Source organism: Cyprinus carpio, chromosome A18 (genome assembly GCF_018340385.1).
Source record: "Cyprinus carpio isolate SPL01 chromosome A18, ASM1834038v1, whole genome shotgun sequence".
Taxonomy (NCBI): Eukaryota; Metazoa; Chordata; class Actinopteri; order Cypriniformes; family Cyprinidae; genus Cyprinus; species Cyprinus carpio.
Window position 1 is genome coordinate 1153405 of NC_056589.1, and position 24052 is coordinate 1177456.

General features: G+C 38.0%; 1 pseudogene; it reads right to left on the minus strand.

Moving 5' to 3' along the window:
* Positions 1-11314: 11314 nt before the first annotated feature.
* LOC109058037 overlaps positions 11315-24052 on the minus strand; it is a 54233-nt pseudogene continuing 41495 nt past the window's right edge.

The window sequence follows — 24052 nt, forward strand, 5'->3', positions numbered from 1 at the left end:
TAGTAGGACCATTTTAGATCAAATCAGTTCAGTGCACACTCCTTTAATTTTCAAGTGTTCAGTGAGGAACTTCTAGGTTCCTTAATAGACAGAGTATTCAATGGAAATAAATATGAGCTTATAATTGAAAAATATCAGACAGTGAACCCATTGAAATTGCCCATAAATACCACAGTGTGCATTGGCAGCACAGTTCCATTAGAACCAAATTAATAGCAAACAGAACATGAAAAGTTAGACCAACATGAGGCAGGAAATTCATTATAACAGCAACACCAATAATTTTGTGTATGGTGTGAGGCTGAAAACTAAAGCATGGCACGGAGAAATCAAATAGTTTACATTCAAACTACAATATGTACCTACATTATGTCTGAAAAAAACTTTTAGAGAGCAGGAAGGAGAAAGGGCAAATGTCAGATAGCAGATGTGTGTCTAGTGTGTGTACATCTCAGCAGAGCCCTGGCTTTATGATTCAAACAGTTTGAGGTTTCCTCATTAATCTCCTCTGGAGAGAAAACGAGCAACATTAATCTCTGGCCTGATGGGAGTTTACACACTACTGCCCACACAACTGACCTCAGAAGAGCCCATACTGACCAACAGTCAATTCAATGCCAGCAAAGACCCAGTCCATCAGTTTTAGTTCATGCCTAGACAGTCAGTCAGAACTGATTCGGAGAAGACGATATATGCTTTAATTTGCCAAAAAATCTGATGTTGCCAGCTAATTTACAGTATATTCTGCTTCAAAGTAAGTTCAAAGCCAAAGACATTGCAGCTACTGATGGGTAATTAAAGGAACAGCTTATCTAAAGTTTGAACTTACTCACCATCATGTTGTTCCAAACCTGTATACTGTTTTTTCATGCATTTTCATTTGCATTACTAAAGAATTATCATGAAGGTCTCCATACAATTTTTAAAAAAATATTATAATAGGTCCATACAACTTGTGCTCTATATTCCAAATCTACTGAAGCCTGCAAACCTGCAAAATACAGGCCACAGTTTACCCATCACTTTTGAGGTTTTTGTGAGGTTACAAAATCTAACTCATTATTCAATGATAATTTTCTCCTCCAGTGAGCTGACAATTCGAGAACCACTGCTTTCATTTCAATGAATCAGGCTGCTGAACTTGTGTAAGTTCTTTTGAGACTGTTCTTTCAATAAACTGTACTGATTTTTTTTTTTTGTTGGAATGGATTTGTTGAGGAATTGCAGTTCAACTCACCAACACAAGCTATGTTTACACTAGTGCATTTTAATATGCATAACTTTTGCTACAGTTATGCAAGTCGTTTATACTACCCAGGTGTTTTCGACCCTCAAAACTTTCAAAAAAAGATGGTGTGGCTGCCCACATTCACAAAGCAATCATTTAGATTTAGGAGACTTTACATACCACAATACATACAGTATGGACTACTTTTAAGGTCCTTCTTGGTGTTTTAACAGTCTTAAAAGACCTACATGAAGATCAAAATATCAAAATACAATTTGTTCAACAGAAGAAGTAAAAAAGATTTGGAATGACAAGAGGATGAGGTAATTTTGGGGTAAACTATTTCTTTAAAAGACACAAAGTCTCTTTACAAGCAAGGTAAGCTAAATGCCAACTGTCAAAGCTCAACTGAGTCCATACATCAATACATCCCACTGACACAGACATCTGGATATATTTGAGTCTAGGAATGGAAAGTGCAAAGGCTAAAGATTGTGATTTAGTTTGAAAGGATGCATCATGGGATATGACGATATATACTGTAGATATAGACACCTTTTCATCCACTCATTTATACATCCACTCATACACTACAACAAACATGACCTCTGTAGACAGAAAAGAGAATGTGACCCCTCCTCCACACCTCTGTCACCTCCTCCTCAAAACAAGACAAAACAAGTGTTTCTGTTCAAATACTCTCCGAGCAGTATGCTTTCGCATCCTCATACCACTCTTACAGAAATGCCCTTGAAACTGGTAAAAAAGTACAAGAAAACATTATTGAAATACTGAAAGAGATGGAGTGATCTCAGCAATGCAACCATAGCAACTCAATCTCACCTTGAACCATGGGAAGTGGAGGTAAACACGAAGAGCGATGAATTAAAATAGAAAAATTTAAGTCTTTTGTGTTGCATGATACTGTGTTCCTGGAAGCGTCAGTGTGCGTTTTGGGGGGAAGGATGGTTAATGCACTCACACTTTATTTTAAAGCTGTAAAACACAGCCCACAGTTTACCCCTCACTTTATCTCTAATCTTCACAAATCTCTCTCAAAATAAATAAATAAAATCACACTCATTTTACTCTGACAAAAGTCATCATAATTGACATTTGATAATGTAAACATTTCATAGAATCAAAAGATTTGGATTCAAGTGTCAAATAAGTACCATCAGATATGCTTTAAAACATACTGTATAACACTAGTGTAGCCAGAAGTCACAGAAAATTAATTTGGCCAAGGCTAAAATGCATCTGTTACCAAAATAGGCCAAACACAACTACACCTGCTTGAATACACCAATGTTTAATCAGAGCATAAACCTGTATGTCATCACAACCAGTGTTAAGAACAAAACGATAAGAACAGCATTAATACGGCGGCCACACCACACACAAACACAAACACATGCACTTCTGACAGATGCAACACCATCATCAAATCAGCAGGACAGTAGTGGGTAGTACTGTATGTAAAAACAATGCTTGCTCATAATCTGGCTCAGTGGCCACATAAAAACCACATGAAATATAAATAACTGTGACTAGGCAAACTACATAGTAGGAAAATGTAGATTGGTCAATTTGATGATTATTACAGAAGACGATGGGGCTTAGAGTTGAACACTGCAAAGATTTTGTTATAATCCAACGATTCAGTCAATTCTCTTTCAAAGTAGAGCAGGGACAAAGAGTTCAGTCTGTGTGTAAACATTGTTGCTCTAATACCAGTTTTTAGCTGATTTACAGTTGAAAACAGTCAATTTCACAGTACAGCTTGTTATGGGTATTGTAATGAGGGACTGTAGGAGAGTTCATTCTTGGAAAGATATCGTGTGGGCATCGAACGCCTCCACAAGTGATGGAAATGCCCTGCCTTTGATACTTTTCTTACCTAGTGCTAAACACTTTCACTGCAGTGTATGTTTCATTCATACTTGAAGCTGCAGTGTGCACTCATGTAGAAAGTCCAAAACAGACTCATAGAACGAATAACCTATGATATGCCAGGAAATCGTCTCCGGTTACTGACAGGACAAAACGGCACAAGCGGGCAAAGAAATGACCTGCACTTAGAGATTTGGGCACTTAGCCCGGTCTCAGCAGGAGAGGTATCACTGCAGTCCCCAGGACCCAAAGCGACTGCAATCACGGTCCACCGACCGAGAGTTGAGAGTATGCAGATGCTCTTATGTGCTCAGCCAAAAGCAAGAGTGAGAAGCAAAGCAGTTTTGAGGGAGAGCTCCCTCATAGCAACGGATGCCAAGGGCTCGAACAGGGGTAGAGATGGAGCTTTCAGAACCAGCGCTAGGTTCCACCGCTGACAAAGACAGAAAACATAAAGCTTCCGATACGGGACCGCTTGGCAGGACAATATCTCTATCACAGCACCAACAAACACTTCTCATTTATGAGCACACAGATGCCTATTAGAAGGCGCAAGAGACTCAGTAATTGTATCAAGCATACAGGGAGGCAGCTAGGTGCTTTGCCCCTCTAGGCTCGGACCCTGAAATAGCCACACTTGAAGGCTCCACATCTCCAGACTGGAGTGCCAAATCGAGCAGTTTGCTCGAGACAGCAGGTCCATCCTGATGGGGATAATTGGCCAGTTTATTGTACTGGTGTTATCCTATAAGGTTAGGTTGTTATAAAACAATGCATCATTCACAGTGGTTTTTGTAAAAGGATCGAAAGTAAATACAACTAGAAGTAACATATGTAAATGTTTTGCAAAAGGGTTAGAAAGGGGACCCTAATATGGATAAAGGCATCCAGCGATCACTGTAGCCAAAGCAATCTCTGCTGTAGCTAAAAACTGAAATAAATAGAAACATTTTGACTAATGAAACTGTGAAGGCAATAAACAAACGATTGTGATAATATATGGTTTTTATGTGCGTTATTCGCAAGTCATCTCCAGGTAATAAAAAAATAATCTGAATAATGCAGTTCTAATTGACATAGCATATATACAGTAGGCTGTATATTTCTTCTACCTTATAATAAAAATGGAAAAAGTGTTTGCATGTAGTATAAAAAGAAATCATCAAAATTGTGATTAGGAATATAGGAAAAATATAATAGAATACAAATTATTGTTTACTGTATAGCAGTGGATTTGATTTTCAGCCAATTAAAAGTAAAAGATAAACAAATAATAATAATAATAAAAATAATAATAATAATAATAACCGTGGTAAGGGGCTGTTCACAATCTGACTGTGAAATACGCTACGAAACTACTACTCATAAAAATAACTTATCTTCACATTATATGGCAAACAAGAATCAAGAAACAATACGATTTATTTTTTATAGGTCAAGTATTTGTGATAATAGCAAAAGAATTCACTCATTAGGCTACCTTGTGAGGCAACTGACTGGATGGGGCCTTAACTAACAGGTGGGTTGGCCCAGGCCTGCCCAGGCCCAACTCTGTAGCTACAATAACTGATAATCTATCATTTTAAAATGCATAGTTCACAGTGGTTTTTGCAAACGGATCGAAAGTAAATACAATTAGAATAAACATAGGTAAATGTTTTTGTAAAACTTACAACACTCCTTGAACAGGGGTGTGAGGACAAGGGTGTGAAGAATGAATGGTGATGCTTCTCACACTCTCATGCGAAAGTACGAGACTGCATGTGTGAGTCCCACTCCTGTGTGTGTTCACTCAGCAGGTGTAAAAGTGTGTTTGTACTGATGGAAGAGATGGAACGGAAGGGGCGAATGTGTTTAAATGGTGCAAGATTGTGTGCCTGTTAAAAAGCCACAAGAATTTCACTTTTTTTTCCAAGCGTTACATACAAGAACACTTTATTTGCGGCAGGAAATAGAACAGTATGTTATATAAATGAATGTTGTAGGGTGTATATACGACACAATATTTTAAGCTCTCTCGGGCTTTTTCCAAGTAGAAATTTCACCAGGAACCACTTTGCACTTTTGTTTTATTGTATTTTTTTTTAGGCCTTTTAGGGACAAGAGAAAAACCATGTCAGGAAAAAAAATGGGAGGGTGAAAAGTCATGAGACAGTGCAGCAAAATCTTTATACTGATAGCGCTTCATACACAGCAATAGAGTGGTTTGGGTGTCAGCATATTGCTTCGTGAAACAACCACTCTTCATGTATTGTCGCTTGGTCAGGACCCCTTGGCGTCGCTTTTCAACGTATAGGGTAGTCTACTGCTTTTAGTTGTTTGTCTTTATGCAACAGATCAAGACACATTTAATGGTGTGCGTGCATGTGTAAAATAGAAATCATTTTATATAAATTTATACTTTCATAGATATTCTGGAGCACCTAACACCACCCCTACGGTACCCTAAACCTACCCACTTCGCAAAAAACAAAAACAAAAAAACAGGCAAATAAAAGTAGTCGTAGGAAACTGACCATTGAAAAGCTGTATAAAAATGTGTAAATAGTGTAATGTAAATACAATTGTTGTTTACACTGCTAAGATCACACCCCCAATATATATGCAATAATGGCAAAAAATTATTACCTATATATGATTTATTCATGGAAGCTAAAATTCCCAATGTTTTTTGCGTCTGCTTTTTTGAACACCAAAGGTTTCTTATTTAAAGCAGTGGGGGACCCTGCCACATCGAAAAATGAAATGCTAAAGGGGCACCCTGCCATCAAAAAGTGACACCAAAGTTGTCATCTGACCAAGCATCAATATGTGACAAGTTTGGAGTGAAAATGGTTGTCCTAAGCAGCCTGGAATTACAAAGAAAATACACATACAGTACACTGCGTAAAATATTTCATTTTTAATTTAGACTGAATAAAATGTATCTATTCTTGTTGGTATTATGTGAACTATATTTATAATCTACATTTCTCTCGACTTACACTGTGCTATTGCCAATAACCTCCTGTAATTTTTTTTCTAATTTCCAATTAAACTTTCTCCCTGTGGAGATATCAGAAATTAAATTAACTAAAATATTCACTACTGAACTTATGATTGGTTACCAACAGCTGCTGCTTATAACAATAATGATCATATTTTATTTTACATTTTTACAATGAATGTCTCTGTCTTATTTTCTCATAACCAATTTCACCAACAACATGACCCTTATTTTCCACAATCAATATCCCAACCACATAAATGAAAAACACTTATCATAGGCATCTCAGGGGCTATAATCTCTATGGACTGTATTGACAACCTATAGAAGACATATGATACAGGTCATTTCCCACTAGACTGCGGTGTACCAGTAGTATTGGGTTTAAAAAAAAAGGAGGAGAAAATCTGCGCATAGGGACAAGAGGCCATTTGAACCGGTGCTTCAATAATGGATACTTCAGTTCGAGACTTCATGACTTTTTAAAAAGGTTGGGCAAATACTCACAATGTTGATTGTCTTACATCTTTTTCCTCTGCACTTTGCTGCCTGAAAATTAGACATTAAATTGCAACGTTTAAACAGATGGACTAGAAATATTCTTACCTCAGTTTCAAGAGACAGGCTCAGTCTGTCCTAGTATACCAATCCCTGTATATGGGGCAATTCATATTAGCCAAGTAACCTTTTCAATGACAGACATTCTGTGTGCTCTTTTGTAGCATATAAAGACAAATCTGAACCTGAATACAGAGGTGCAGGCAGAGAAATGGATAGTGACAGGGTGAATTCTGGTTCAGAAAGATGGAAAAGGATGAGGAGAACAGCTATATAAATGAGATATAATTTTAAAGACAGGTACTCCCTGAATTAGAAAACCACTATAAAACCACCATCAAACAAGGGCCAGTCTAAACCGTTTCGACAGACCACGAAAACCATCCATGGATTAAGCGGTTTGTTTCTTTCAAAAGGCAGGAAAACCGTTCTGGGATACAGTATGCAATATATTGCCATACTGTGGAGCGAGATCTCTGTTACAGAGCAGATTCACATGTCTTTGTTAAAGGGGTCCTATTATTGCTTTTTCACTTTTTGAATTTAAGTCAGAGTGTTAGAGTGTGTATGTTTGGGCTTTAAAAAGATCTACAAAGTTACAAATCTCAAAGTCCACTCCAAAGGGAGATATGTTTTTTTTACCCCCCATGCCCAAACGTCTTTGTTTGGCCTTCCTAAAGCAGACAATGTCAGGAAACAGTGGTTGCAATATATTCGACATTGTATCTAAAATGTGATTTTGCCAAAAAACAAACAAAAAAAACAACAACAATAACTTTACCACTTTAATATGTCTTGAAATATCCATGTGTGCAAAGGTTCAGCGCAATCCTCTTGTTCAATATTCTCGGGGTCTGAATCCAGCATAAATTGATATGGCAATATTGACACCATCCTTAACTACACTGCGTTCCAACATATTATGCAAGTGACATATCAATAGCATTTTGGTACAATAAAGAGTCATATTTGTTTGTGTTGTTTTTCACACCTTTTTAGAAAATTGGTATCAATCTCAGACAGGTTTTTCAATAGTTGCTTACGCTAAATGGAAACCCTACTTAAAGAGGTTTGTTCCAAATTATTAATCAAGTCACAGTTCTCATAAAATATGGTGAGGAAGGAAAGATCTTTCTGAAGATGAAAAGCATGAAAAAAGGCATGTCTTGCAAAGGGCATCAAACCAAACAATATTTTGCGAAAACAGCTAAATAAATTATTGAACTGTCAAAAGATTTGTGAGTGACTAAAAGCACAGAAGATCTTGGTCAGATAAAGATTTATTAAGGAAAGTTGTCAAACAAATGAACTGTATTGTAATGCCAGCTGTAAAAAAGCCACTGCTGAGCAGCAGACAGGTGTTTGAAGCTACTGGGGTCTCAAGAACATCTCCATGCAGACTGGCAGTTGTGTGTAAAGCTGCGTTTCAGTCACTGCTAACCAAACCTCACAAAGAGAAACCTGCACAGTGACTGTAGAAACACATTTTCAAACTGTTTCGCACCATGGTATTTATGCAGCATGGGATAGTGTGTTGTCCTATATGAAAATCCTTTTATTTCCGAGAGCACTATTCTTCATTTTATACCACAGCAGAAAATGGTTAGTTATGAACTTCACATATCTTTATTGCAGAAGTCATTTTGACACACCTAAGAAAATGACCTTACATCTCACTTCCCAATATTCCAACACAAATCATCACCCACCGCCTCCTTGCTGATGTTGCAGTCTCATTGGAATAGGATGGCCATTCATCAACTATCAGAAATCTAGTGCAGCATTCGTAAGTGAATAAAACTATTTAAAAACAAGTCTTCATGTGTTTCTACAGCCACTGTACAGGTTTCTGTTTGTGAGGTTTGGTTAGCAGTGACTGAAACGCAGCTTTACACACCTCATATTCAATCAAAAAACAAATCACATGACAAATAAATAAATTCAAATAACTTTCTATTTACCAAAAGCAAAATATTGTTTGTTTTGATGCCTTTTGCAAGACATTGCATTGTTTCATACTTTTCATCTTTAGAAAGATCTTTCTTCCTCACCATATTTCATGAGAACTGTGACTTGCTTAATAATTTGGAACAACCTCTTTAAGTGGGGTTTCCATTTACCTAAGAAAACCTGGCAAACTATTGAACAAACCTTTCTGAGATTTATACCAGTTATCTAAAAAGATGTGAAAAACAACACAAACAAAAATTTGACTCTTTATTGTACTGAAATCCTATTGATATGTCACTTGCATAATAATTTGGAACGCAGTGTATACCGGAGCATCCGGAACTTGCTGTTTTGGCAAGAGGCGTAGCCAGTATTGAAACACCATCTAAGCTGTTCACCAATCACAACGCACTGGGACAGCTAACCAATCACAACACATTTTGTTTTTCAGAAGGTGGGCTGGGTTTTTATCAAACCCAGAACTAATCGAGCCGTTTGTGCCACACTGGGGAGAAAGGTATTTTAATAATGTAAGTTATGTGAAAAATAATACGTTTTTTGAACCACCAAGCATGAGAACATAATCTAGTACACCCCCAAAACAAAATCAAGACTTTGTAAAGGAGGATAGTAGGACCCCTTTAAAGCAGTCTGCCACTTGTTTGAAAGGAAGAAAAGAGAAAGTATTGCAAATGCATGCACGATCCCATTCCTGAAGGCTGATGCGGAGGCTACAAGGCGTGCGGTGGCGTGTGGCAAAACGCGCACACACAAACACAGAGATGCAAACACACACAAAAACACAAAAACACAAAAACACACACAAAAGAGACAGACACACCAGCACTTCTGGGAGCATGCCGGTGTATTTGCCAATGGGTCTTTTCATCGAGCTCAAGACCTTCTGCAAACAGAAGAGACAGCCCAAGGCCAGTGTGGAGAGAGAAAATGTACTGCTTTTTACATGCGCTTATTCTCTCAATCCCTCTCTCTCTGCCATGTTTTTGATGAGAGAAGGTCATTGAGGAGGACAGACAAATATGTTTCTGTAGCTGAAAATGGTATGTTAGGAAATGATTGCGCCACTCCCTTCTTTTTCATCAATAATGGTGATTATTTTCTCCCAAAAAAAAAAAAAAAAAATAATCAGCTAATTATGTATAATGAATAAATAAAGTTTGTTGTTAGTGGGACGTTTCTTCAATTATGGGCACTCTCTTAAAATATACATGCATTACAGGAGAATTCTGTAATTTTGTGTATTTTTTTTTTCTAAAAGTCACCACAGGTGTCATTTCCATTACATCTCTAATGATGTGTCTAACAGCATTCTGTGGTAGAAATGATGGCAAAGGACATGGTATTTGACTATTTCGGAATGACATAAGCAACTCTTGATATAGCTAAGTACATTGTTAGTATTTTATGTATCACAAATACGCACTTAAGTAATATTTTTTAGACTTTTAGCATCATTTCATGAAATTATAGCTTGACTGGAAATGATGAGCATTAAAATAATTCTGTTCACAAGGGATATTCACAGAGATTTTTCTTTATATTCTTTACAAATGAAAAAAAAAATTGTTCTGCGTGGTGGAAATTAATTCACAAATGTGGAACAATCACTTTTTGTTACTAGTCACATGCATTAATTGAACTCTTATGATGGATTTCATATTTAAGGATTTAAAGACTGGGTCTGGTATAAGGGTAAAACATATCCCATTAAAATCTATACATAAAGGCATTTGAAAATCATAGGAAATACAAATCATGAAAGCATGTAAAAAGCTCAAACTGGAGAGCATGGAGCTAACAAGGTCATGGGTTTGATTCCCAGGGAAAGCTAGAAACAATGAAATGAGTACTTTGAATGGAATGTAAGTCAATTTAGATAAACATCTGCAAAACTGCATGAATGTAAAAGGATTCCAAGTAATTTTTCATATAATAAAAAGGAAAAGAAAAAGTCAATGTATAAAAAAAAAATTCAGAGACAGGGAAAAGACCCCAAAACAAAAGTTGAAGAAACACCCATTAGCAAAAAGAAAGTCAGAAAGCTAAATTTCTTGTAATTCTCCCATAAAAGCTTATATTATTAAAACTTGAAATGCAGTTCATCCATTTGTTGCTATGGACAACAGAGGTCCACAAGGTCAGGGGTTTTCTTACTGTGCATTTTTTTCAATGTTATATTCATGTGTTATATTTTCAATGTTATATTCATATTCATATTTAATTTTTTATGCTGCTGATTTTCTGGTGCCACGACCTGGCAAAAAAAAACTAGGCATGAGCAAAATTTGACTTATTTAAAACAGAACCATAGACAAGATATTACCTTCCCACATCATGTTGATTTATCATTACATCTCGTTTTCCACTTACATTTACTTGCCTTGAAAACTGTAGAGCAACATGCATTCTCTCAGCATGAACACAAAAAAATCACAGACAGGCCACGGTGTATTTCAGTAAGTAATTAATGTAATCATCTTATAGATATTTTTTTGGAGTGAGGCGTCAGACAAGGGGGGCCCGTGTGGCTGTGATCATCCAGTTTTACGAGATCATGTCCACCCGCTGCACCACATCATCTATCCCTCCTTCATCTCACCACATCACATCCTTCTTTCCTCTTTCCTCCCTTGCTCATGAAGAGTGTGCTCTGGAGTATCCCTCTTCAATCTCCCCACTCAGCGTGAGCCCACCACAACCACGGACACATCACAGCGTCTCCTGCACTCTCTGGACTCGGGATTGAGTGCTGCCTCCAGATCCTGCTCATCTGTCATCATTCCTGCTGTGAAAAGATCCACCACAGAAAAGCGGATGATAAAGACAAAACAACTCAAAACTAAAAAGATATCAAAGGAAGAAGCGAGGGAGCGAGAGAGGAAGTTTGGAATATATTAAGCAGATATGGGCTATTTTGAAAATATTAAGAGATTCAAGAGAAAAAGTTTTTTTTGTTTGTTTGTTTTTGCATTAAATAAATCATTCACCCAAAAACAGGTTGAACAGGATAACAGTTTTTTTTTAAATGGTCAGTGCTATAGTTATTATTTTAGATGAGCGCAGGAAAACAAAAACAAAACTCCATGACCAGTGCAGATACGATGCAAACTGACTCACTTTTGCTCTGATATACTCCTGATTCAAACCCTTGTGCAATAATACATACTGTACGTGAGATGTTTATGCATGTCCAAGTTACATATTTCCTAGCCAAGTAAATCCCTCCCAACCAGCCCTGCCAATCACATGACAACATTAATGCATATTTTTACACAGCAAAACATGCTGCATCCATATTTTTTCTGCCCAGAATTGCCACGTCTCCTTCTAAATGCACTAGATCCAATCCTCATCTATTTGAGCTGCATAATGTCTGACAGACATGGCCTGCTGGAAAGGAAGCTTTTGCGAGAATATTTAACAACAAAGAAAGCCCCACAGTGATCCATTTACGACATGACAGCAGAAATTAAAATTCCGCCTCTTCTCAAAAAAGCAAAGTTGACAGGCTGACCCTGAATATAGTTGTGCAAATGAAAGACTAAAAAGGTTGCTGATCTTTCACAGCCTGGAAAAAATGGGTGGGCAGCCAGAGGTGACCTGCCCTGACTGTAAAAACGAAAGCGAGAGATAAGTGCTGAGCATTCTGGCAACCAGTGACCTCTGGCTAACACATTTACACTGTTTTCTGGGAAGCATTCCGACCTATGTAGGTAGTCTACGGAAGTTCTAACAGATTTATGATTATTCTATGATTATGACAGGAGAAAGGAAGACACATTCAGGGCCATTAAGATGATATTTCATACTAGTGAATGAACGTCCACCTTCCATGGTCAATCAACTTCTCCTTATATTCTTATTTATTCTTCAGCTCTACCCTTTAACCTCTTCTTGCCTCTGTTCAATCATCTCTCCTTCAAGTCCATCATCCTGCATTTCTCAGAAGGAGGTATAGTTGTGTGCTGCCCCTGCTGATGTTAATTATCGCTGGCCACCGAGGCCACTTCAAATGGCCACTTGTCTCAGACACACAGCGGCATACGTAATAAGTGCTGGATGAATTAAGAAACATGGCCAAGGACAACGGCAGCAAGGAGGGGTGAGCCACCCCCTGACCCTGAGGATTAACATCGGACTATCACTCAGGATGGAGGAGGGACGGATGACTAGAGAGAAAAACAGACAGGACATAAATGTGAGGTGCTGCCACCTATGCCATCATCTCAATCAACCAAGTTCCACAGATGAAGCTTAATTCATAACTGATCACATCAAGTGGTAGATGTTATAGTGGACCACTCTCTATTAAAGCTCAACAAGCACATATTGGTGAGGTGTCTGGGTGGCCACTTATTTTTAGCATTATTGTGTTGGTCAAATGGAGGGAAAGGCAAAGAAAATGTTTTCTGAACAGTTTGCTGTGGTGTGGGTTGTTTTGTATGCCAAAAGAGAGCTGAGCGGTGGGCATCTGTCTGTCTGTCTGTCATTTCTCCTATCATTTCACTCTGACAGCAGAGTGTGAAAGCTCACTGTCAGCCACACAAGCACATTGAGCATTCTAAATGGCAGGAGAGAGAGAGAGAGAGAGAGAGAGAGAGAGAGAGAGCAAGATAGAAAATGGAGAGAAAGAAGCAGAGGGCTAATAAGATATGGTTATAATAGATAACAATATTATAACTTTTTGCTTGTTTTTAATTTACAGTTATAGTAAATTTTTATTGTAATTTTTATTTTCAATAAATTATTATTTTTAAAAAAGTACAAACAGAAACAAATCTAAACTTTAAGATATAAAATATTAAAATTAATTTTAAACCCTGTCAAATTCATAAACAATTCTATTGTTTTTAAAAGAAGTCTATTATGCTCACCATTTACTTTAATATATTTCAAAATGTAATTTGTTCCTGTGATGGCAAGTTGTGGAGTCTTGGAGTCGTGGCCTAATGGTTAGAGAGTTTGACTCCTAACCCTAAGGTTGTGGGTTCGAGCCTTGGGCCGGCAATACCCCGACTGAGGTGCCCTTGAGCAAGGCACCGAACCCCCAACTGCTCCCCGGGCGCCACAGCATAAATGGCTGCCCACTCATCCGGGTGAGTGTTCACGGTTTGTGTGTGTTCACTGCTGTGTGTGTGCACTTTGGATGGGTTAAATGCAGAGCACGAATTCTGAGTATGGGTCACCGTACTTGGCTGTATGTCACGTCACTTTCACTTTCAAAGCTGAATTTTCAGGAGCAATTAATTCAATCTTCAGTCTCACATGATCGTTCAGAAATCATTACAATATGCTGATGTGGTGCTTCATTATTAACAATTATTATTAGTGCTCAATTATTAATAATGGTTCTTATTATTATCAATGTTGAAAACAGTTTGTGCTGCTTAATATTTTTGTGGAAAACATGCTACTTTTTTCAGGATTCTTTGTGAATAGAAAGTTCAAATATCATTTATTCGAAATGGAAATCTTTTGAACATTATGATTCCACAAAAAATTTAAAAAAATTTAAAAAAAAATTTTGTTTTACCAAATAAAGTAAGCCTTGGTGAGCCAAGAAACTTTAAGAACAACTTAAAAAAAAGTAATTATTCCAAACTTTTGACCAGTAGTGTATATAACATACATTTATGAAATTATAGTAAGTTTAAAAAAACATTCAAACATCAAAAGAGCTTAAGAACCCTAGTTCAGTCACAAGTGGATATGCAAAAAAGATCCAAGTAGAAAATAATAGTAATGACAAAAAAATTAAAAAGTCAATTGATGTAGCACAACTTTGTTGGAGAAAACTACAAGCGCTATGTGGAACTTTACTTTTAATTTTCTAATTTTCTTAGTAAGCTCATAAGTATGGAAAGAAGGAAAGAGGAGGATTACAAATTGCGTTGCATAGATAATAAGTCACGTTCAACCTGTACTTCTTCCAACACAGCCAGCTGTATGTGTGAGTATGTGTGTGTGTGTCTAGTGTGAAAAACAAGGGGTTCCATACTGCGCCGCTTCCAACAGCATCTGCCTCTTTTCTCTAAACTTCAGCAGCCACACCTCAGTATGAAAGTGTGTGTATGTGTGTGTGTGTGTGTGTGTGTGTGTGTAAGCGGATGTGATGACTCTGCTGGCTCGGCACAGTGTGTGTACTCCTAAACTCTCCCTAACCCCTGCTGACTGTCCTGCTGTGCAGGTATAGCAGCTTTCTCCTCTGTGTGTCCTGCTGCCTCATTAGGCCCAAGCGACACACATACACACAGCAAAAAAAAAAAAAAAACATTTGTCTAGCAAATGTGGCTCTCATGTTATCAGTCTACATATATATTCTTTATATACAGAAACAGGTAGAAACAATTCAGTTAGTACTGTCCAATCACAGACCAGCTCGACATAATCTCCCCCTCGACATAACCACTTCTAGACTGTCGATACGTTTGCACAGTGTTTCAGACTGACAACCAAACTGAAAGGACTCCCTTTCATTTCATGAGTGTAAATCCATCTGTCTATCCATCCATCCATCCCTCACTGCTTTTTTCTTTATTTCTGTGAATTTCAATTCATTTTAATTCTATGTGCTTTCATGCAAATTCAAACTGCATCCAATGCAATTCTGTATCCTGTTTTCTGCTTCAGTTAAAATCCACTTCAAATTCAGGAACTGAACTGGAACTTCTTAAATGCATTTTTAATTCAGTTCTGAATGGTACACAACTTTGATTAATGTCACAGTTTTAAATTAAATGTTCAAAGAAAACATATAGTGCTCTGTGTCTGCATTCCTGTAGCGTATATGGTGACAGTAACTTTGATTCACGTAGAGACCAAACAATGACTCTGTTATCTCTCTGCCTCTCACTCACTGATTCTTTTTTATCTCTCTGTTTCTCTCTTGCTCACTTCATGAATATTTAGTGCTTTTCGCAGTCAAACAAGAAATCATTAATTTCAAAGAATGCCCTTCATTCAATCAGCTCAGCTGGAAAGGGCACAGCCTGAGTGAAAACAAACAAAAATACCACAAAACCACTCCGCAGATACCATCGGAACCACTAGGTAAAGTAAATAATGTGTATCAACAAGGAAACCCAATGAACATTTAAAGACTAGAATCAAAATCAGAAAGTGTAGAGAGATCCATTGATGAATAGCTAGATAACTGGAGAGATCTTTATTGCATCCCACAAAGACTTTTTGCCTCTTGTCTTATCCCGCAGCGAACCAGACATCCCAAAAGTGGAAGAAGAAAGGCCAATAGGAAATGATAAGTGACCTCTCGCTGCTAAAGAGCTGATGGCAATTATCATTCATCATAACATATCTTAACCAATAATTACTTCTGGGTTCCTATAATCTGATTGAACAAACTGCCTTCCAAAGCTGCTAAAATAATTTTGATTTCATATTGATCTGAAAAATGGGAGGGACAAATCTAACAGTTAGCTCATTAATATTAATAAAGTGACCCAGCCATTTCTACCTTTATTTTGCTGACAGGGCAGGTGATTGTTACCTAGCTGTTATTTTTCAGCCTTTCTGATGTGGCTATTTCTAAAACACACCAGCTGATAGAAAAGGCAAATGTGAGAGAAAAAAAAGGCTGAATTGTAATTGAACAGCGATTTATATTTTCGGAAGATTATATTAGCATTATGTGTATCTGAATTATGCTGAATGTTCTGTAAAGATAATAGGTTAATTCAAGATGTCAGGACAAATGTGGAGTTCTTCCATTTTCATTTCCCATCACATGGTTAAAAAATGAATCGAGCATTGCCGGTACACTCACACAGCCTTAATGTAACAGAGACTAAGAAAATTTGGGGGTTTATCACACAGATTTATCATCTAAACATTCTTATATGCACACACACGACTATATACATGCATTTATACCAGCGAGAGACGGGAGAGGCTAGAGGGAGTAAACTGGATTAGGCTCAAGCATAGTGTCTTCAGATTTGCCGTCACTTATGATGGATTAGCCCCTGCTAAAAATTGAAATAATTTCTGGTGGCTTGCTCCTAATATTAACATCCAGAGAACGGGTAAGCCTCGCGTCTTTCAAGTGCCAAGCCCCGTCTGATAATCAGGGCTGAACTCCCTCAGCAAAGGGAGTTGGGTTGTGGAAGCCCTGTTATGAGACGGTGTAGTCCTTGAGCCCAGCTCTAATCGATTCCCTCATTACATACTTAGATCCAACTCCCCTGTTAGCCACTACCGCTCCCCCTGCCACGTGCTCCCTTGTATGTTCCAATGGTTCACAATAAGACTCCAACTAATGCCCGGCCCTGTATATTTGATAGGTTGTGGGTCACCTGATTGAACCTTTGATGATGGGGTTGGATGACTGGGAGTGCTTATGTTTAAAAAGTTCAAAGGCGCATTCAAAGTCTATATAATTTGGTTGTCATTATGGGCTGATTTCTTAATATCCGAGCTCGATATTGAGTTCTCTTTCATTCTAAGTGAGGCAAGCGTCCAAGAGCACAAATATATTGGAACAAAGAACTGATGATCAATCTACTGCAATGACAAGCATACTCCCTACCGAACCAGGGCAAGATCAAAGCCATTTTTATTTCATCTCTTGACTCAAAAAAGATGTGGTCTGTTCTTTCTTTCCCACCTGAATGACTGAGAAATGCATAGACCATGCACAAAAATATCCTGATATTTTAAATCTCTTGCCTCCTCCATTCTGGCCATTCAGACACAACAAATAGCGCGACCCCCCAAACACTTGGGGTCATTGGTTGAAGCTTAAAGTGATAGTTCACCCCAAAAATGAAACATTCTCTTCATTTACTCCGTCAATGTTCATTTCAAAACTAAATGACTTTCTTTATTCTGTGTCCACACAAACGACGAATATTTTGAAGAATTTCTGACTTCCACTGTATGGATGAAAATTACTGAAACATTTCTCACCCGTCTTTCTTCCTGAGGAGAAAGTCCATACTGGCAATGACATTATGGTGAGTAAAATGATAACTGAATTTTCAGTTTTGGGTGGACACTTATCTCTAAAGGCCCCAATGGTTTTGGTTGGTTACTCATGGCCCCAGTTTCAGCTCCTGCTGATGAAAACTATGCTACTATGTACTATGTAACACTATGCAGCTACAGGGCTACTAAAAGCGTCCTATCCTCCGACTGGCATGGTCATGCAAAATATGATGTGCATCCCAACTTTGTTACTTAACTTTGAAATATTTAATTATTTTTATATATGTCTTTTTTACCAGAAGCCAATTGTTTGGAGAGCGTCTGGTACAAGCGTGAAAATGGGAGTTTTTCCTGCTGCCTTTCAAACATATAAGCTACAGGATAATGGGTGGTGGGACTGACAGCATCAATGAGTGTCATCATGATTTCGTTCCTGTGGATCCTGAGTGATTAGTCACATGGCGAATTCACAGCTCTGCCACTCAAAACAACTAGTTTTAAGTTACCATTATCAAAGATGTAGAGAAGTCTTGTACTAGAGTCCTGCACATGCTTGGAAACACTACACACTGAGATGTCGAGGAATGGCTAATGGGCTAACTTTCTCCAGTGTTATTTACCGACTTGTCAGCCCTGGCCTCAAACAACAATAAAAAAAAAGAAAAGACGAAATAACGGTTCGAAGCCTGCCTACTAAAGGCGCACGTTTTAATACTTTTTCTGGCGAAATCAGCCTAACAACTGTATTACTGTAGGCGGTTGTCAGGTACACATTAACTGAACAAGAAAAAGGTATTTCGTTACTCACCTTTAACACAGCCAGTTGACATAGACTGTACACACCAACTACCGTGAGTGGAAAAACCACTGAAAAACGTGGCCATTAAGTAGGCCATTTCTAGTCGTAGGTATGTGGTTATCGCGTCTGGGACTAATGAAGATCCCAAATGAAGGCTCGAGATATGACCAATAAACCTGCAACACACTCCATGACAAACAACAGACCGGTTGGGGGAATGCTTACAGTATAGAGATAGTTTTAATGAAATGACCACAATGAAGAATTTTACCAGACGACAAAAATGCTTCTGTAATTTGCTCGTTTCAGGGTATTTGTTCAAGAGCAAAGGCAGAAAATAGGCAGAACTGATCTCAGTGGTCCGTTCGTGTCTTGTTAAAAGAGGAACAAAAGACAGAGAGAGAGTAACGAAAGCTAAGGATGTAAGCGAGTCAGAGGGGGAAGCTGAGCCAGAGGCGAGAACTACAGAGTTAGAGGGAGAGAGAGACAGGGAAGACAGTATAGATGAGATGGAGGAGGGCGGCCATTAAGAGCATCTCCGGCTGGCTTTGTTTGCAGTTTATGCGGCACTTGTATTTCCTACCCTAAACAGAGGAGCATGATTGATGCCAGTGCATCTTGATCACCTCTATATATTACCCACAATGCCCTGTGGGATTGGAGAGTGTAGCACTGAGGGAGGCCAGGGTAAGGAACATTATGCAGATTCTATTATTCTTTTGTCTGCATCGCGGACAACACTGATCCAGAACTATATCGCAGTAGCTCCTCCCAGTCCTACTAGCAACAATCCATGATGCATTCTTCCTATCTGCTGCAGCTGCATTCACTGTATGCCAGCACTGTGAACAAAGAGAAGAAGAGCTAATCACTATAAACTTCATTTCGTCATTTTTAAAAGCATTGTTGAGGGCTTTTTTCCCTGAGGAGATCCTCTTATTATGTTCTGATGTACCCACTAAATAGTCATGACACAGTTAAGAAACAAGAACTAAAAGCACTGAAATCTCTAAGCAAAATCCGAGTTTTTGTCCAAACTACCTGGGAGCTCAAACAAGCATCAGGGGTGTTGTGTCAAAATCTTGGTGTCAAACTCTGAGATATTGCGATGGGTAGACCGACCACTTATCAAATAAAATCGTAGATCCATAGGTTTTTTACAAACAAACAAAAAAAAAATCTATTTCAAACAAATGCTGTTCTTTTTAACTATTTAAAAAAAAACCCAAAAAAAATAAAAAACAACATTCCACAAAAAAATAAAAAACAACAAAAAACAATCTATCAGAAGGATCATGTCCGAAGACTGGAGTTATGGCTGCTGAAAATTAAGCTTAGCCATCACAGGACTAAATTACTTATAATACAATAATATATATTAACAGAGGAAAAAAAAAATTCAAATTGGGACTAATAATTTCACAACAAAAAACTTTCAAGCAGTAGAGTATTTTCTTGGCTGGTGAAAACACAAGAAGATATTGTTGCTTTACTTGTTCATACACCTAAAACCTCACTATGGCCCAAACCCCCGAGGACTTCATTCTATGAAACCAAAAATAAATAATTAATTTAAAAACAAAATGAACATGTTTTTAAGATCTATATGTATGTGTGTGTTTGAAAGAAGAAAGTCAGTGATGTTTGGAATGACACGAGGGTGAGTAAAATATAACAGGATTAAAATTTTTGGGTTTGGGTTTAATTTTAAGATTTGCTGTGGGGTTTAATACAGCCCTGAGTCTTTGTCCAAAGTCAGGCTAACTTTATTTATTTATTTGTTGAGTTCATGTCCATGCAACAATTTACACTCATAATAATATATATTGGCTTTATGGTGAACATGTTAAGACAGAGAGGAGGTGGATTTTTGCTGAAAGAAGCAGTTGAATGCTTTTAGGCGTGGTCACTGAGCTACACCTACGCTTGTGGGGAGACGGCTGTTTTCAGTCAAACACTCCTGCGGGGCCAGTGTTTGATCATCAGTGTCGTCAGTGTGTTCTAATTGGTTTGCACAAGCATGCTAATTGCTTCTCATCCAGTCTCTTTAAATGTCATCACTCCCTGTATTTTACATGTGATTCACCGACCCTTAAAAATGGAAAAAGGCTGAATGATTCAAAATAGAAAGAAAGTAACAGAGAACACGGGTAGGGGACTGAATGGCTGGGTCAGAGTGTTTTGTTTGTGGAATGGCTCCAGCCAAGCGTTTAACCCACCAGCGGGACCCTCACTGTGTCAGCATCCCTGATTCGGAACAACCCGGCCCCTCAGGTCGCTTGGAAGGTCCAGTACACCATACAAGCCATGGGCAAGAAGAAGCATTTATCTGTAAATAGACAGACAGTGCCGCCAACCATAGCACACCCCGCGCTAGGTCAAACACTAAATATGACCAGCATTTCTCTGAGTGTTTGAGATGATTTATTGCCGGACTAATGTCGTGAGATTCAGAACCTGAAGGCTGATAGTGAACTAAATTTCATATTATAAAGCCCTGATGACATTTTAATTACCGACGATTTAACACATGACGATGGAAATATTGTCATAGAAGTCAGGTCAGTACATCACGACTCAGGAAATCAATGAAAAGTTAAACACTATCCTGAATGCTAAAATCTCCTGTTCAGCCCACCTGTGAAGTCATCTTAGATGTCGCAACACTGCGTGATCAAACCAGTTCGCTATATACTTTTGGGTCTTAACTGCAGTACATCAACGTGAGTAAAACCGGTTGAACTGGCAGCAGCTGTATACCTCTGTAGCTGGGTAACAACTCAGGGGATGAAGATGCCGCTTCACTGTTTTATTCATGTTTGTTCTTCTATCACGTTTGATTTAGGCACTAACACAAACTTTTATAATGCTAACACTGCAAATTATAAAAAAAAATATGGATTCTGATTAAATTATCAGATTTATTATATAAGCCACAAATAGAGTCTGCAAAAAACTTCAAAATAAATAAATAAATAAATAAATTCATAAAATACTTTATAAAATAAGAATACATAAAGAATCCAATTAATAATTAAATACCTTTTGCGATTGAACCCTACAAGGCGGCAGCGGGTGCTCACACAAGGAGACAGGATATTAACTGATTTTCCCACTGTTCTCACTAGGCCTCAGGCTTGGCTTTCTTGGTCTCTCTCCTGTGCTCTACTCTGAACACCAAAGGGAGATGTGGTTGGTTCTAACCTCATGCTGTGCTGGACAGAACCCTTGAGAAGGAAGCAGGTGGTCTGGTGTGTAAACATGTTTGTGCGATAGTAGTTTGAATTTCCCATTGTTCTGCTGGCTCAGGTAGCCTATGTAATGATTTCACTGCTTCTGCAACAAGACCTGAGGGACATGTTCTGCAGCTTTTAAACACACAGCAAACACAACAGAAATGGCTCAGTGACGGCTCTAGAAACCTTTATTCACTGTATAATAGTCTGTTACAAATTCCCAGCCACTGACCGGTGGTCATTTTCAATCCACAAAAGTGATAAAAGTGAATAGATTTGGCTTACTGTCTGCAATGTGAGGACATGAGCATGAGATCTTTCTGTAAGTCTCCTCCAAAACTACTTAACAAGTTAACTGATTAAAGCTGATTATTAACTTCGGATGGAAGAGGGCAGGAATGTGTAATTACATACTTTAAAAATCCACTAAAATTTAAAACTATTCACTCCTTTTGCTTAAAATCACTTAAAAGCATAACAAAAAACTGTAGAATGCAGAGCTCTCAAGTTGATTAAAAAAACGACATCTTAAAACAAAATGTTAATGGCAAAAACACAACAAGCTTAGACATAACTGCCAAAAACAGAATGCATCCCTGAACTTTTCAATAGGGAAACTGACAGATATTTAACATCTATAATAGTCCTCATAAACAAATGCTATATGCATAATAACATGGGTCATTGCGCGAAATAAGGCAGTTTTAAATTTGACACTCTCCAATGTTTTCCAAACTGATATCAGAACAAAAAACACAAAAACGGAGATGGCTTAAATAAAAAGGGATATAAGTCTGGCAGATATGTTCAAAATATACACACTTTGACAAATCTTCCTCCTAAATGCTATTTTAATCAACCTAGTACCTCTACACAAGACATTGTTTCTCTGAAGACTAATAAACACCTGTTCAAGAAAGCAATTTTAGCCAGGCATTGTTATTTTTGTGTGCAATATCAACCAGATGGTCCATGAAATATCTGGATGTAACTATAGCAGGCTTAATAAAAAATCTTGAAATCCCTAACTGTACACGTCTTGATTGCAGTCTTAAGTTTGCAAAATATCTAAATAATTGCTAAGCAATCGAAAAGAGCAGAGTGAAACATGATAATATGTCAGGCGGTCATTCGACTGACCTATAAAAGCCCTGTCATCATTATCCTCCACATACTACCTCTACTAATACAATCAGTAAGACTTCTAGCCAATTTTGTCTTCTTTCTCTCTCTGGTCTGTCAGTGTGTGTAAGGACCAGGCTTGAAAACCTTCCAGGAGAGTGAGGTAATTATCCATTGTCTCTCCTGTCTGCCTGCTATGTACAGACCATTCTCCCGACTGCTCATTAATGAAGCGTCCAATCAAATGCATCCAGCACTGCAGAGCAGCACATTTAAAATCACACAGATCTAGACACACCGGGCCGTTTTGACACACTCGCCATGACAACGAAGATAAGGACTCTTTTTTTGGGGTGGGGCAATTACTTTGTTCATTTTATGCTAGTGTGCCAAAAGCGCAGTATGCATCCACAATATTTTAATTCTTCTTAATACTTACCTACAACAACTTACGGTGATCTACGCCTCATCTAAGAAGTTGTCGCTGTCTCCTTTGAAAGAAAATTTCAAGGTTTTTTTCCATACAGTGCCACAAAATCATTCCTAGTTGTTTGGGATTTTCTATAAGCCGGTATGCATAATCATTAGAAATTAATAACAGAGAGGGTAAAACACAAAAACTTCTCTTAATGTTTTTGAAATTGAAGCTACAGTGTGTGGGATCGGGCAGTCATATCCTAGCTGGTAAAGCAGACCCCATGAGCGCTAATGATAGGTGTGTTTGAATACAATGTGCATTAGGATGAAGTGTGGGCTTCAATCCAAACAGATTTCTGTGAGTTCATACGCGGTTCACTCGCACAAGCTTAACAACCCCGTGTTAACTATTATTAGTAGTATACATCTCCAGCCAAATTGAGACTAAATCAACTGACTGAACTAGCAATGTCCCAAGCACATTGCTACATCGGAGAAAAGGTTCTAGGCAGAGATGAAAATAGCACTAAGAGAACAAACACAAGCACTGCTGCCTTTGTGCTGTGCGGGGAGAAAAAAACAAACCAGATGTTTACGAGAGCTTGGGAACCAAATCAACAAGTCTGCATGCTTTTCAGCATCTGGTTTCATCAGAGTCAACAGTTCAGACAGGGTGAAACCTTTATACATTGTCCATATTAGCTTATTACATCAGCTGGTCTATATTTGTTATATAATCATGTTTTTTATATTTAAAATATTTGCACAATGTCTCATACTGACTATACAAAAAAATAAATAAAAAAAAATAAAGGTGTTTTGGACCCCACTCCCTTTTACTGAATGGGTAAAAAGTCAAAAACAATCTTCTTTGTATTATTCAGAAGAAATGCATGAAA